The sequence below is a fragment of the Caloenas nicobarica genome, chromosome Z, assembly GCF_036013445.1.
Source record: "Caloenas nicobarica isolate bCalNic1 chromosome Z, bCalNic1.hap1, whole genome shotgun sequence".
NCBI classification, from domain to species: domain Eukaryota; kingdom Metazoa; phylum Chordata; class Aves; order Columbiformes; family Columbidae; genus Caloenas; species Caloenas nicobarica.
Window position 1 is genome coordinate 110,034,790 of NC_088284.1, and position 10,961 is coordinate 110,045,750.

General features: G+C 54.4%; 1 long non-coding RNA gene across 1 annotated transcript; it reads left to right on the forward strand.

The window, feature by feature from the left end:
- Positions 1 to 6,624: 6,624 nt before the first annotated feature.
- Positions 6,625 to 10,135, forward strand: LOC136002326 (uncharacterized). The gene is made up of 4 exons (XR_010607897.1): positions 6,625 to 6,977; positions 8,281 to 8,469; positions 8,795 to 8,915; positions 9,936 to 10,135. It is a non-coding gene; the product is annotated as an uncharacterized LOC136002326 (long non-coding RNA).
- Positions 10,136 to 10,961: the final 826 nt, after the last annotated feature.

The window sequence follows — 10,961 nt, forward strand, 5'->3', positions numbered from 1 at the left end:
TTTCGTGGAATCACAGGCTCATTCTGCTGGGAAAAGACACGTGCAATTTTATAATCTCTCGACTGTTTAGAGAAACTGCCTGGAAGAGATCATGCCTTTTCTTGTTTTCTTTTCTTTCTTTTTTCTTTTCTGTTCGTTTGTTTGCAGCGAGGCAGCTGCAAAAAAGAGGCCCCCAGCTGTCGTGGGGCAGCCCTGCTGCGAGGGGGCACGGGCGAGGAGGCGGTAGCGGTGGCGGTGTCTTCTCGGTCCCGGGCAGAGGGGGGAGAAACCTGCCGGCCGGCGCTCCTTAGGGTTGAGCGTTTCTCTTGTCTTTGTTCACAGCGAATTTATGGGCACACTGGAAATAGCCTTGAATGTTTAAACGTAGAGCTGAATTTTTAGTGAGAAGCAGCATGGGTATAGAATTTTGGAGCACCTGGGTGCCGGTTGAAATGTAAGGAATGAAACGGGATGGAAACTAGTAATCGAAGCTGGGGTTTACTTGTGGGTTTTTTTCCTTGTTAATATGTCGATGGCATGTTGTCCTGCGGCTCAATCCCCGTTCTGTTTAGTGGAGTCTTCAATTGAGGACATTCAGGTAAAAAAATGTGTCCTTCCAGAAAAGGACTAATCGTTCGTAGGGCTGAGAGAGGCTTTTAAGTACATGATCAGAATTGAAGCTGAATACTACTTTACGATGCTGCTGTTGGTCTTCGCTTTCGTTTGTTTCCCAGCCGCTCCCTGATGTTTGGGAGCTCCAAGTCGGATTTTATTTTTTTCAATGACTAAGACGTGTTTTTCCCCTGGGAGGGGCTGTGCTTCAAAATGAATGTGTTTGCTCACAAATGTGCAAGTCCGTTGGTGTAAGACAAACAGAAACCCACCGTAGTCAAGTTCGAAGCGTGTGTCTGGGAGATGGCTGGTTTAATTTTACGAGTTCACACCTGTGCAATTGTAGTGCCGGAGGAAAATGAAAGCTAAGGGTTTTTTGTGGCGTGGGTAGGCATCCGCACACCTTTTTAGGATAAGCGAATGACCGCGGTTTGTTCTTTACTTTTTAGTTTCCATCTTTGAAGCTGCACGGCCAAATGCGCTCGGGGTCCCCGCAGGGCGGCGAGCAGGCGAGTGAGGATGCAGAGCGGGCCAATCAGACGGCGCGAGCAAGGTTGAGGGGCGGAGCGCTGATAGGCAGTGAGAATGGCGATTGACGTGCGTAGGCAGCCAATGAGGTTGGCGAAGGGGCGGTGGTTGTGGAGTCCCTACTGCGCATGCCCAAATGTTCGCAGTCCTCAGTCAGGTCCGGCGCTGGCGCGAGCTTGTAGGGGCGGAGCGCGGGAAGGAGCATCCAATAGGAGGACAGCGCGGTGGTGTGGAAAGCAGCCAATGAGAGCGCGCCGACTCAATCCGGTTGGAATAGCTAGCTCCCTGGCAAGCGTGTCCGTGGTGTCTCGGGGGGGTACCGGGAATGAACGGGACGGGCGTCGGGGCGAGGGACGGGAGGCTGCGGAGCTCTCGCTGCGGCCGGCTCCCGGGGATGTGGAGGCAGGCGGTCCAGGGTAGGGCAGTCCTTCGTGAGGTCCCCGGAGCCGGCAGAGGGGCATGAGGTGACAGGCGGGAACCTCCCGCCGGGTGTCGGTGCCCGCTGAGCGCGGCGGGACGGTGGGAGGGAGCGAGGGGAACAGAGCGGCGAAATAGGCGGCAGGTGAGTGCGGGCGTGGCGAGGGTGACCGTGACGTTGGAACAGGAGGAACGGGATGGGCCAGTGCGGTGGGGAGGTGTTTAGTTAGGTGTCCCCCTCCTGCCCTCAAGGCCGAGCTCACGAAGCTGGTGAGAGGCGTGTGACTCTTAGGGCAGGTGGGCTAAAGGTCTGTGGCCTGGAGCTGTGTCTCTGGTGCAGCGCCCGTTCCCGGTATTGCGGTCTCTCCGGGAGCGGCGCAGCCCCCTTTTGTCAGGGGGATGTTTACAAACAGAGCTAAGGTGCGGTTGCCGGCTCGGCGGCGCGGCGAGTGGGGTGCCGCTTTGGCGGAAGTGCGGAAGCTCAGGGCGAGGCCCGGCGGGTTCTGTGTCCGTACGTGCGATTGGGTGTGTCCACCCACGCCAGGCTCAGGGTCCTTCCCGGCCCGAGTGCCCTCCCCGTAGAGAGGAGCCCCGTGGAGCCGTGGCACCCACGCGCTCAGCTTGCCCTTTCTGGACAACGTGGCACAAGAGAAAGAAAAAGAAAAAGAAAACGCACGCACAAAAAGACAGCGCGAGACCTCGTGCCCAATATGCACGTGGCTTTGCGCTTCGGGCGGGGAGGCGATGGGCGGAGGGAATGGCAATTCAAGTGCAGAGCGGGCCGATCGCGTGCTTGCATGCTGCCGCGGGCCGAGGACAGCTGGGGTCGGGACTCAGAGGCGCTGCCTCCGGGTGCCATCGGCCAGCAGAGCAAGCGGGGCGCGTTAGCCTTCCGGCACCGGGCTGGCGGGCGGCGGTGTTCGTTTTCGGGACTTGCGTCCGTCCCTGCGACAGGGGCGCTTTCCTGCCGCGGCTCTCTGGTTTTTTTTGTTTTGTTTTGGGTTTTTTTTGCGGGATTCCTGCGGAACGCAGCCCGCCTGCTCGCCCGGGACTGCCGCGCCGGGTCTCAGTGCTGCCGTCCTGTGGGCAAAGCGCGGTACTGCAGGCGGCCGCCCCAATGCGGTGCCGCGGCGCGCCTCGGTGCTGCCGTCGTGTGGCGAAACTCGGGTACTGCAGCGCATGGCCAGCAAGCGCTGCCGCTGGGCGATGGCGCAGGCGCCCGTGCCAAAGGAAATGCCAAAGGAAAATGAAAGAGAAGGTTTTTTTCTGGTGTAGGTAACCATCCGCACGCCTTTTTAGTATAAAGTGAATGACCGCGGTTGGTTCTTTGCTTTTTAGTGTCACTCTCTGGAGCTGCACGCTTTCAGCTTTCCTGACTGAGCCAGATGCGTAGCAGCAGCAGCAGCAGCGTGGCGAGGGCCGGAGCTGTGGGGGCGGATCCGTGAGCGCAGATCCCGCTGGCGGCGCGAGCCCGTCCCGCGGCCTCGCTGGGGTTGTCTCCTGCGGCGGTGCCGGAGGGAAGGGGCGAGACGCTTTCTAGCGTCAGCGAGAGCGTTTCCTTGTCCGCTGAGTGTGCCCCAAATGGTGTCAGTTTGTCTTAATGTTGTCTTGAATTGCTCAAATCGCTCTGGCTTTTAAAAGATGCCTTGTGTTTCAAGGTGGCCCATTTCCCCCAAATCCTCCGTTAGCTCAGCTGCTCTGCTATCCCTTATTGCGACTGAATTCCTCTGCTTTCTTCTGCGCTCTTTTTTTTCAGACGCTGAACTCTAATTTGGAATTTTTGTTTTTCAGAGGGGGAGCTGTGAACGCCTGATGCCCCCTTCTGGGGCTGCGCACACAGAGCGTGTACGGCCACAGCAGCTGAGAAAGACGCCGAACACCCTGAGTCTGCATGTGCAATGGGGAAAAATAATAAGAAAAAGAACAATTTTAGGCCCTGGGGAAAGCGAACTCTCCCTGGCTGCGCGCAGCTGGAAAGCAAAATGAACCATATTTTCGTGCATTAAACCAAAAGCATGTTGTGAAAAAGTGCCAAAACCTCTCAAAATTAGGCATTTTTGAAAAGTTTAAGAAAAAAAAACCAAACAACCTGTCTTATGGACAGGCACACTGCCCCCCTTTTGGGGCAAATACGGAGTGAAACGCCAGCAGTCGCAGGGGCATTGCTGGGGACGATCCGGTGTGGAGTCTCTGTCGTGGGTCGGTTCTTCAGAGCGAATTCTCCTTTGCGGGTTGTCCCAGGTGAGTCGTCTGCTGTGGGTGCTCCCGGGTGGACCCCCCAGGTGCAGGTCACCCCCACACAGGTCCCGTGCCCCCCCCACCCCGCGCACCTTTCTACTTGCACTGCCTCCCGCGTGTGTCTGCCCCTCCCCAAACGATTTCTCTCCAAACGTGCCCCGTGGGCATTTTTTACCCCGTGAGACGTGTCCCCGCTCCCTCCTCTCTCCTCTCCAGCCCCCCTGTTCCACACTGCCCCCCCGTCGCCCCTTTGCCCGTGTACCCCCGGGGCACCTGCGCTGCCCCAAAGCGCCCGTTGTCTCCCCCCGTAGCTCTGTCCTCCCCACCCACTCGCTGCTCTGCAGCCCAGCCCCATGGCAGTTGTTTTCCCTGGGAAGCTATATTTCTATTTCTAGTCATATATATTTATGCATATGTATATATACACATATGAAATTATTTTTAAGTTTCTATAGATGATATATAGAGAGATACCTATATGTATATTTTATATATGTGTGTGTGTATATATATATATATGCAGATGGAGCATCCGAGGGCTCTAACAGACTGAGAAAGAACTAGAAATGGAAACAGAAATTAAATAGAAGGGAAAGCCGCGCCGGCTATGCATATCGCCTGGAGGTTCCAGCGAGTGGGTGGAGAGAACGCGAAGGGCGGTGCAGAGCGGGCCAATCAGGACGCGCGAGAAAGCCGGAGGGGTGGAGCGGAGCGCAGCGCGGGGCAAACGGGGAGGGGGGATGATAGGCGGGGAGAATGGAAATTGACGTGCACAGGCAGCCAATCGGGTTGCGGGAAGGGAAGCGAAGGGGCGGGCGGGAGGGGGCGTGTCCTGCGGGCTTCCCGATGCGCATGTGCAAAGATGGCCGCTGGCAAGCGCGGGCGGCGCTCTCGGCGGCTGTGTGCGTGCCCCGCTCAAGCCCGGAGCGGTCCCGCCGCGCCGCCGTTCGTCGCCGTTTCTGCGTGGCCCTGGTGAGTGCCCGGCCCGGCCGGCTCCGCTGCGGCTCCGCCGCCCCGGAGAGTCGGCTCTGGGAGCCGTGCTTGTGGGGAAAACGGGCCCCAATGGCGCGGTCCTCGCGCGGCTGCGCCCCGAGGAGGGTTCGTGGGGGCGGAACACGGGGAGGAGCAGCCAATGGGACGGCGCGGTGGCGTGGAAAGCAGCCAATCAGAACAAATGCCGAAAAGGAGCCCGCTAGGGTGTATTTTAGCTCACCGGGAGGATTGGGGAGCCCCCTGGGGATAACGTGAATAGAGAAACCTCGATGAGATGTAATGGTCAGTGGCAGAAGTTGATTGACGGGAACCTGAGGAATCCAGCCTAGCAGATGCACCGGTCCTAGTAAAGCCAGGGAAACACAGGAAAGAAATGGAGTTTTTAATTGATAGTGGAGTATCTTGTTCTATTTTGAACCAGGAAACGATACCCTTAGATAAAGACTTTGTAACTGTAGTGGGAGCTACTGGCCAACAAAAGAAAGCTTTATTTTTACGGCCAATCAAATATAAGTTAGGAAAACCAATCGGGATGTATAAGTTCTTATATATGCCTAGGTCTCCAAAACTGTTACTAAGACGAGGCCTATGAAAACAATTGAAAGCGATCATAACATTCAAACGGGGGAAAGTGAGATTCAAGACAAAAGAGCTGAGATTTTAATTGGCAATGATTCAAACTGACAAGCAAAGCCAAATAGCTCGGGAAATATTGGATCAAGTATTTGCAGGGGTATGGGCTTCGGCAGTTCCTGGTAAATCAAAGAATGCAGAACCAGTGAAAATTAATTTGAAAGCTGGAGCTGGACCAGTCAGAACTAGACAATATCCTCTGAAATTAGAGGATAGAGAAGGGGTAAAAGAAATGACCGGTAACTTTTTGCAGTTTAGGCTGCTGATAGAAGGTGAGTCAGAAGCGAACACTTCAATCCGGCCTGTAAAGAAACCAGACAGTAAAAGCTATAGGTTAGTGCAAGACTGGAGAGCAATAAACAAAATTACCGCAGATTGACACCCGGTAGTAGCTAACCCTTACACATTGTTAGATAAATGGCGAGATAATCACAAATGGTCTGCTGTGTTGGATTTCAAAGATGCCTTTGTCTGTCTTGCATTAGCCAAAGAGAGTCAGAAGCTTTTTGCTTCTGAGTGGGAAAATCCCTTTAGTGGGAGAAAGACCCAATTAACCCGGGTCGTGTCACCCCGGGGATTCAGGAGCAGCCCTGTGATTTTCGGAAACCAGTTAGCATGAGAACGTGACGCCTGGGAAGCTCTTCCGGGCAATGGGACTTTGTTGTCTCCTTATAGGCACAAAACCCGAAGAGGGTTGTGTGCAATGGACTGTAAGCTGACTGATTTTCTGCGATTAAGTGAGCATCGGGTTTCCCAACAGAAGGCCCGGCTGATGCGGCACCGAGTGACTTATCTGGGACTGGAGCTCTCCGGAGGACGGCGAGAGCTGGGGACAGAGCGGAAAGAACCCGCTTGCCGGACGCCGGAACCGGCGACGGTAAAAGGGCTGCGGACATTTCTTGAAAGGACAGGTTGGTGCGGGCTTTGGATTTATAATGCTGGACTCTCAGTAAAGCCTTTGTACGAACTGTTGAAAGAAAACAGCTCCGAGTTGAATTGGACGGGAGAAGCCGGGAGGGCTTTTTCGCAACTGAAAAAGGAACTGGCGAGGGCTCCGGCCCTGGGCCTCCCAGGTGTCACCAAACCGTTTTGGTTGTACTCACACGAAAGGCAAAGTATTGCTTTGGGTGTTCCGGCACAGCAGTTAAGGTCTCCTAAGCGAGCCGCGGTCTGCTTCCCTAAGCAACCAGACGAAGCGAGCAAAGGCCGGCCTGGCTGTCTTTGAGCCGTGGCAGCTGTCGCGCTCGACGTGCGGGAAGCTCGTAAGCTCACTGTGGGACAGCAAATGACTGTATTAGCGTCCCCTGAAATACCAGGCCGTGTGGGTGGAACAAGATGATGGAAATATTGCTACTACTGACATTGTCAATCCAGCTTCTCTCCTCAGTGGATCTGTTTTGGAGCCTGTGGTGTCCGATTGCTCGGAAACAACAGAAGCTGTTTACTCCAGCGGACCGGATCTAAAGGACCAGCCGGCCACTGGAGGATGCTGAAGGCTCCTGGTTCACCGTCGGAAGCAGCTCTGCGTAAAGCGAGGAGTACGTCAAGCCGGGTATGCGGTGACAACTACCCACAAGGTAATCGAAACTAAACCTTTACCTGCAGAGACTTCTGCCCAGAAAGCTGCGCTCACACGAGCTTTAGAATTATCCAAAGAGAAGAAGGTTAATATTTGCACCGTTTCAAAGTATGTTTTTAGAATGGTGCGTGCCATTTGAAAAGAACAAAGTTTATTAACAGCAGAAGGAAGACAGATTAAATATGACACTCCAATTGTTGGAAGCTGTGCCGTTGCTAGAAAAGTTGCCATCGTGCATTGCAAAGGGCATCGAAAGGGAGCAGTGATCAGGAAATTGGAAATAAATTGGCAGATCGCAGATTATACTGCTAGACAAGCAGTGTCACGGCCCCCCTGCCCTGCCTGGCCTCGCTGGCTTTTCTGTTGTTCTGTGGTGGTCCTTCTCCCGCCCTTTCTAACTGCTTTCCCCTCCCTCCCCCAGCCAGCCATCCCCTCTTTCTTTTCTCTCTTCCTGGGTGTTTTTTTCTTTCTCCGTATCTCTCTCCTGCGGCCCAGCGCCGTTGGTTTGGTTTGTTTTTTTCCGCTCCGGCGCCGTCCCGCTCTCTGTGCCTCTTTCCCCTGGCTGTCATTCTGTGGTGCTCCTCATGTCTGTGTTCTTGCAATTCCTCCGTCTCTGTCCTGCAGCCCATGCTATTGTCCTGCTCCCTGTCGTCGTTTCTCTCCCTGCATTCTGCCCCCGTCCTTTTTTCCCTTCCTCGCTCCATCTCTCGGTCCTGCTCCCTGCCCGCCCCCGTTCCTGTTTCTCTGCCCTTCTCCTTGTCTTTCCCCTCGTTTCTCTGTCCCGTTCCCTCTTTGTTTTTGTTTCCGTGACGCTCTGCCCCGCTCCCTGTCCCGCGGCCCGACGCCCGTTTCTCCTTGGTCTGTCTCTCCCGCTGCCCGTTCTAGGAGTTTTCCCCACCGTCTGTGTCCTGCTGCTGGTCTCTGATCTTGGCCTCTCCTTCCCTTTGCCCTGCCTCCCTGTCCCTTTTGCCTCTCTCTCTGTGTCGCCTTGTCTTGCTCCCTGTCCCTGTCTTTCTCTGACAAGCTGACCTGCTGCTTGCCCTCCTTTTTCGTGGAATCACAGGCTCATTCTGCTTGGAAAAGACACGTGCAATTTTATAATCTCTCGACTGTTTAGAGAAACTGCCTGGAAGAGATCATGCCTTTTCTTGTTTTCTTTTCTTTTTTTTTTTCTTTTCTGCAGCGCACGGCCAACAAGCGCTGCCGCTGGGCGATCCCTTATTCTGACTAATTCCTTTGCTTCTTTCTGCGCTATTTTCTTAAGATGCTGAACTCTAATTTCAAATTTTTGTTTTTCAAAGGGGGAGCTATGAACACCTGATGGTCAGCAGATCCCGCAGCCCAGGCGGGGAACAGAACGTGGGGGAGCAGAGCCCAAGCGGGAGACGTGGCAACATCTTCCCTCCCCACCGTGCCATGGGGCAGCTGCCGGCCTGTGGGATGGGGGCTGCGATTGTTTGGGGCACTGCCCCCTGTTATGAAGAGTTGTGGTATGTACATATGTAAATGGCGTTATGAGAGCAGGGAGCTGCCCGTGGGGTCTATTTCCCTTTTCTACCTTTTTTTGGAGAGAAAAGAAGGTGGGATTTGGGGGGGTGATGATGATGTTACTGGGGGGTGTGCTGATGGTACTGGAGGAGCAGGCCAGTGAGAGATGGGGGGGTTACAGCCCCAAAATGCCTGAAGGATCATGGGTAGGGTGTTTAGTGGTACTGTGGGGAGGAGAAATTTCTCCCTGTCCTCTGCAGGGAAAACAAAATAAAACAATCCTACATCAAAGCTGTCCTGGAGAAGTACTTGCTGTTTGTCATTCAGGTTCTAGAACTGCCGGATGTCCTGTTAAAGGTTGTGGTGGTGCAGGTCAGGGATCCCCAGGCTGTGCCGAGACCACAGGACGGCTGCTGGTGGAACAAAAGTCAAGGAGAACTTCTCAGAGGTAAGAACCTTTTGATTTGCTCTCCTCAGGACACATCCATTTGCCTCTGGGCCTCTCACAGGCTTACTCGCCACCTTGTTCCCTCAGAAACCCGTTTCCTTCCAGTTCCTCTGTGATTGCCCCGTCTGCCTTTGGGTGCCCGCAGGCTCTTTGGTGGCATCAAGGTGCCCGTTTGACCTTTTGCTTCATTAAATTCCCTTCTTTTTCTCTCTTCTCCTCAAAATTTCCTCATTTGCTTTTGGCACATCCCAGAGGCCTCATTTTTCCCTCTTGTACGCTCTCATGCCCGCTCTGTTTGCCCCTCTGCTCCCTTTAGCACTCCTCTGATTTCCACCTGCTCCTCTCAGGACAGCTGAGCTTGTCTTTTGGGGCACCTGAGAGCCCCCATTTACCTTCCTTGTAGCCGCCCCCCATGTTCTTGTTGCCTGGGGACCTGTTTGTGTATTTTGCAGCCCGGAGGCCTCTGTTTGCCTTTCTTGTGACCCAGAGCCCTTCACGTGGCCTCCAGTTGCTGTAGCACCTCTCCTTTGGGCAGTGTGCCCTGGAGCCATCGCAGGCACCCCCATCAGCTCCCCACATCCCTCTGTACCCTTCGTGTGCCCCCTGTCCCCTTGTGTCCCCTCCATTGTCCTTCCAGGCACCAGAATCAATGTGTGTGGCAAGTGGCCTCATCAAACCACGTCCCTTCCAAGTGCCTCTGTCCCCCACATGGTCCTCTCGGGAGGAGGGCTTTAGTATCGCTCTCTGTGGACTCGTTTGTCTTTCTTTAGACCTCTCCCGAAGGGTTTTATCATTTATTTTCGTTTGAGATGCTGAAGTGTTACTTACGGTGCTTGGTACTGTTTCTGCCATGTGGGGTTTGTTGTTGTTTCCAGCCTATCCTGGTGTTTTCTGTCCTTTGGGATTTATTTATTACTGTTGTGAGAGTCAGAGAGAAAACGAGGAGTCTCTGTGACTTACAACTATTGTTGATCTGCAGTGTTTTAGAGCAGGATTCTTACAGGATGTATTTCTCCCCAGAATGCAGCGCTGGTACAAGTTCACCAGGACACGTGTGCCCAGCAGGTCTGTCGGGCTGGGCAGGCGGTGAATGGACGCGCTGGCAGCGGCTGCTGAACCAGCCGGGGTTTGTTTGACCGTGTCCAGCCTCGTACGTGTGGTTTGTTTTCACTTGCGGGTTGAAACAGCAGTTTCCTTAATTAAAAATACCCCAACATGGCCCCCGGCTGTTTATAAATGGAGGTATTAAAAAACCTCCCAGGTAGTAATGATTCCCAACATAACATTAAAAGATTTAGATGCAAAATAAAATTAGAAAACAGTGAGTCATGACTGTCTATATTTAAACACAGCTTTTTTGGGAGGTGTGTGAAAACATCACAGGTATGAATTACCTCTAAGTAGAGTCAAAATAAAAAGACAGCAAACTACATCTGATTAACAACAGTTAATTTTAATTTTTCACTGTGATATCCAGTCTGGGCTTCTCCTGCAGGGGCGTGTCCTCGAGAGGTCACGCCCCCAACTCCATCCCCTTTAAAGTTCCGCCCCTGCCAGTGTGTGCCCTCCCCAAGGGGCGTGTCCCATGCAGGCCCCTCCCCTTTCACCGCATTGCCAGAGGAGCATGACACACTGAGGCCCCGCCCTCAACTCCTCCCAACCACCTCCCCTAAGCCACGCCCCCTCAGAGCATGTCCTGTAAAGCCTCCACCCCTTCCAAAGCTCCTCCCTTGCTAAGCCACGCCCCCTTGGGGGGCACATCCCCTGCTGACCCCACCCCCGAGTGGGCTGTCCAAGGGGTGACGCCTGCACAGGCTCCACCCCCGGGCTCCTCCCACAGGGCGTGACACACGGAGGCTCCACCCCCTTCCCCAGGCGGGACTCCCCGTGGGCGCGTCCTCTCATAGTCCCCGCCCCTCCGCACTGACCCCACCCCCTGCATGCGGTGCCACCCCCAGCTGTCTCCCCATCCTGTGCCCCCCCCATCTGTGCCCCATAAGTGACCCCATAGCAGCCCCACAGGTACCGCTATAGCAGCCCTGTACC